The sequence below is a fragment of the Nicrophorus vespilloides genome, unplaced genomic scaffold (genome assembly GCF_001412225.1).
Source record: "Nicrophorus vespilloides isolate i.1.1-1 unplaced genomic scaffold, Nicve_v1.0, whole genome shotgun sequence".
Classification (NCBI taxonomy): Eukaryota; Metazoa; Arthropoda; class Insecta; order Coleoptera; family Silphidae; genus Nicrophorus; species Nicrophorus vespilloides.
Window position 1 is genome coordinate 47,193 of NW_017096592.1, and position 6,000 is coordinate 53,192.

Here is a 6,000-nt window from a genome sequence, read left to right on the forward strand (position 1 = left end):
CATGGTAGGTTAGATAGACTACACATTTTTCTTTTTGTAGTAATAACTTAGTTTCTTTAATGCAGCGTTTTCTAAACTGTGAGGCGTGTCCCAAGGGATGCGCGAATATTAGTCACAGTAAGCAATTTTCCAAATGACTGCTAAAGTTAAAGCTATTTTATGAAATAGAGAGGCGCCAAATTAAATATTTTTATGGGAGGCGTAGTAACATCAAGTTTGGAAACCAGTGGTTTAATGTCTGATTATTAACGCATAATCGCACTAATGACTAATATTTTTTATCATTATCATCAAGTTGTAATCTAATTTCAAATTGTGGTAAATTATTGTTATATTTTTATTGTATCATTTTCAACTTAATCGATTGCTAATGTTTATTAATAGTAAATCGTATTGTTAATATCATTTAATCTAGTGGTAATTTTAAATTATTAATTAAACTTATAATTATATTAATAATTATTAATTTATATACACATAATTTATTTTTTATTGAATTAATTGTAAAACAATGTTTTTTTATTTTGATAATAATGATTAAATTTAGTGTAACAGTCACATAAATAGATATGTTTTGGACAAGCAATAATAAAAATGAAACAAAAGAGAGGGCTTTTCACCGCAGTTATATTTTTATTCTTCGTTTTTTTTTACTTAATGTTATGTAATCCAGTTATATTTTTAGCAGTTTTTTTATATCAGGAGTAAAATTAATCCCTATTACGTTCATAAATGAAAAAATATTATAATATAGCCCCTCCTGTCATTAATAAAATTTAAAAATGTACCCAATTACAAAAAATATACTTCTAATATTATAGACCAGAGGTTTCCAAACTTATTTTTATTTCGACTCCCTTAGAAAAAATTTCAATAAACCCTATGTTTTGTATATCCTTTTTTATATAGCAATACCTTGAAGACAGAGCGCTAAACGAAACAGCGTTATAGAAGGTCATTTTAACACATAGCAAAAATCTAGATAGAAGATGGTATATTTGTTTAACACTTAAATGGTAATTCTGAATCTAGCTACCAGTTGCTGAAAAGCATAGGTTGCTTCTAGGACTAGGACTAACTTAAAATTATAAAGTGTCGCCTTAAATACTGACCGGATAATAAATCTAAACCCGGGGTTATTTCTTCATCCGCTGTATAATAATGCAATATTTAATATATAATAAGTATAGTAGTTATTAATATTAATTAACAATAAAGTGGTTGGACTTTACAAAGATTTACTTAATTGAACTCAGATGCAAGTTGTTATTTTAATCATCATCATCATGTAAGTGATGGTAGATCCTGCAGTTTACAGCGTTTACGTATCAATAAAGTGGTTTGGGAGAATTGTCAATCGTTTTGTTACTGCGCGCTTTTGACCTACACGCTTTCATCTGCGGGTCACTCAATTATGACTATGATTTGGTCATCATAAACTTCAGTAGGACAATCATATCGTTGGTTGTCTTTGTTAAACAATCAATATCATAAACTTTACATATAGTTTTGTGATGAACTTTCTTGCCTTTACACTTGTATTAGATTTACAATTAAACTAATCACCGCTATTAATTTTTCAATTGAATTAGTAGTAATACTTGATATCAAAGATTGATAATCGATATCAAAAATTTATTCTAATTTTGTTAAATTTATAAGTTAGATATTAAAAATATGATTTGTTTCTATTTGTATGCAAATTTTGTTAATAAAAATCAATCAGCAAAAATTTATTAAATGAAAATTAATTATCAATTAGTATAATTTCTTGGATCCATTTTCATCGTCTGAACTAAGTAGCCAATCTTCTTTACTATCTATGATAGGGGAAAAATAAGGATTGAGTCCATTAAGAGGTTAACAAAATTTAGATTTTTTTTCTTACGAATTTTATAGAATATAAATTAGCTATTAATGTCTTCATTTTATGACAAAATTTTTGTGAAAAAAATCTAGAAACTACTCTAAAACCAACTGTTTATAGTTTATCCTTTTATATTTCTGTATATATTTCAATAATGTTATTCTACGATTGAGTTTTAACAATTTTGTTGTTTGTTAAAATACTCAGTAAATATTTCCTGGTATCAATTTAAAGAATTTCATAAATTACTATAATCAAAGATAATACGAGCGTTCCATTTCGTTTTCATTTCAACTTTTAAATGAAATAGGCAACCAAACTTGCATAACTAGGAAAACAAACAATTCTGAATTGAACTTCAGGCGTTTACATTGTTCACACTTTTATTCATTCGACATTGACGTCACATCACAAACGACAAGTCTAATAATATATTTATATTAAGAACTAAAACGTGAAATAATTAAGCTACAAGCATTTCTTCAAGGAACTTTGTGTCATTTTTTATCTGATACTCTGAATAAACTCGTGAATTTGTGTATAAAAAAATGTTCTCTACAATTTTATGGGCTTCTTTTCAAAGAACCACTAATGTTTATATATTTTAAATTTTATAATATAAATCGTATACAAATGCATAAAATCTAAAACGAAAATAGATTTTCTGAGTCGCAATCATTCGTGAAAACTGTAAATAGTTCTTTTATTTCTTATTTTCCATAGATTGTTAAAATTATATTATTGATAATTCATATCGAGGAGTATTAGCATATTTTTGGAATTTACACTATTATATGTAAAAATATAATAATGAGTCACAAATAAAAACTGAATAATTTACATTAGATCAAATTGCAAAAAAAAAACTAGCCAGCATAAACTATACAGTGGAACCTCACTTAACTCGCAACTCGCCTAATGAGTGACGGGGAGACGAGAAGTCCCGGATTCATGTAATATTCACCTATCATGTGAGTAATACCAAAACATATTGGAAAATTACACCAATACTATAGCAATAAACTTACTAGACAATAAATAAAATAACTATTTCATGAAGAATTAACTGAACTGTTAATTATAAAGGATACGAAAATATTAATTTTAATATATAAATCCGTTGGTAAAGTATTTTCTAGATAAAATATAAAGTTTACAAAAATAAGTTTTTAGTACAGAATAATATAAAAAAAAACTCAATTTAAAAATATATTTCTTAGATTTAACTTTTTTCAATTTCTTCTTTGCAAATGGAATATGTATTAAAATATTATTTATTTTTTTACTTAAATATCCTGTTCATATATAAACAAGGTCTCGCGAAAAAATACTTATTGATAGACAAACACGACACTCAGTTGTATCGAATTTTGATAAAACTATTTGAGTTATTAATGTGAGAAAACATAGTAATTGTATTTAAATATGATCTAATTATCTTCTTAATTCATATTTCTGATTCTTATTATTATTTACTTTGAAAAGTTACGACTTAAGAGCAAATTAAGCTTTCTTTGAAAGTATTTTAATTACTTATAAAATTTACGTTTACAATCACATTAAAATAGTTCTCGGTGAACATTAACGTTTTTATCACAATCTTATCACATTCTATTCAACTTTCAAACTAAACAACTTAATTTCAGTCACAATATTTAGTTCCATCTCTTTCCAATTGTTAGCATCATCTAAAACATGACAAAAATAAACAAATATTCGTTTTATTTTTCTTTAAAAAAATATTCTACTCTATTGATGTAGCAATAACAGTACATAGACGAATAGTATCTGAAAACTTTATAAAAATTTGTTGCTTATTCTTTCAATGTCATTAATCTGATATTTGTCTTTTGGGATATACCAAACCCTGACCTCAAATCAACCCTTCGATTTATGTCTGCAATTATATTGTATCCATCTGGGAGTTGACTTTGTTATTAACTTTAAAGTCTGTACCATCTGGAATAGAGCTAACGCTAATACCATCTACAATATTCTATCTTTAACTATATTTTTATTTAAAGACTCAGACTTTCTCTCCTTTACTGTAAGTCATACAGCTCCTGCTGTCTCTGAAGTGCTTCTTCTCAACTCTTTGATCATTTTTTGAAGTCTCTTTGCTCTGTGTTCAACCAACTTTCTTTGAACGTCAACTTGTATAAATGTCTTGAATTCGTTTCTCTCCTCGATCTTTCGAGGTTTCGTGGATACCAGAAGCCACAGGATTTGGTCTAGGGCTATCCCTACCTTTACTTTGGCGATCCTGGGGCTGGAACTAAATTGGGAGATGAAGCCTCCAGACAGTTTGTTTAAGAATAAGTTTTCTTCTGAAACAATATGTGAATATGAGAAACTCTTTGTGAATGTTGAGACAAAACAAAGTGATACCACTGTAATACAATTGGTACACCTTGTATAAAAGTATATAATTTTTTTGAACAATTTCAAGATCAAGAATTTGTAAATTAAGATCGTTGTATAATATAATGTCATAATTTGTAATTTTCAATTAAATAATAACCTTTCTTTGAAAGCGCTTTATATCTTTGCAAACGGTGACTTATAGGTCTGTAGGATTTGATTTCTTCCACAGGGTTTTCCTGTTTAAGTATTTATATATTATGTGGAACTTTCCACTGTACTGTACAATATGATATAGAATGTTTGTGAAAGTTATCTCAATAAATTACCTCTTACTAAATCATAGCCAGTCATCTTCCTTGATTTTGTACTTTTATATGAAGTATTTTCCTTATTAGTTTTATTGGCAAATATTTATAGATATGTATATTGCAACTTCCGTTGAGATTTGGACTTGAACCGATATAAAAATGTTTCTCAAATGATCTTCAAACATTTTTAACTGTCGATATATGTGTATTGTTGGAATTATTTTCTGCTTGTTTATAACCGTACACAAGGAGTAATTTATCCAGGAGGTATAATTAAATTACATTTAATGTTTTTAAGTAACTCCTTAAATTTAGAAATAGATCTGTTCAGTTTTGTTTTATCTTCTGAAAACCTTGCCATAAGAAATCTTAATATGTGTTTTTCTGAAATTAAACTGAAAGAAGATATTTCTTCCACGCCTTCCCATTTTACTTAGCTATTGTATACGTTTTCTGTGCCCATTAAACAATTAAAAGACGTGTGGAGGGGGACACTAGCATTCTGAAGCTGCCTGAGTACAGAGTACTTTATAAAGTATATCAACATTTTGGTTTGAATTGAATTGTCTGTTTAACAATATATTATTCATCACTAATTCTTTATTTCTTTATATGATTATGACTGTTTGAAAAAGGTGGTATTCAGTCGAGAGATTGCATTGGATTTTTGAGTCTCTAAAATTATCAAAATAACAAGTAACTTGGTAATTTCATGGTAGTGATGACTAAGTCCGTTAACAAACAAGTTGCTTGTAATGTTTTCAACGAATGTATTTTATTGGAAATGCTGTATTTGATGCATGAGCAAGTTAGAACAAGATTAAGGTGAACGATGTGAAAGAGCACCAAATTGGTGAGAATTTTGCATATGTTGGTTTTCGTCTGTAATTGGATTGGTAAGGCTGGATTTATTGGTCCTGTTGTTTTGTTTATTTTTTTGTAGTTTACTGAATATTCTGCTCATTTATAAGACAAAGTGGGCTGCTTTCGATCTTTTCTTAACACAATTTGCTGTAAAATCTGACACAACGCAGATTGTAGTCACAGTATTCTTGTGTGTAGTTGTAAAACTTTGATATCGTTTTCATTATGGATGATATTAAATCTTTATTATACTAAAAATATCTTTAATATTTACTTTATTCACTTTATCTACTTTATTTTTGTCACTGTTATTTTGAAACCGAGACATATATCAATTCTTCAATCTGTTCCAACCACACCTCACCCCAGTAAAATCAGTACTATTTTTGACATGTGGCGTATGAATCTGTTCTTTGTAACTATTTAATAATACTCTTGATACTCATTTCATATATTCATTTCTGCTCCCCAGGCATTAAATTACATTTTACATTTTTAAGTAACTGCTTCAACTTAGAAATGGATCTGTTCAGTTTTGTTTTTTTCTTCTGAAAATCTTGCCAATTTCATCTTTGACGTTTTCTTTACCACCTGCGC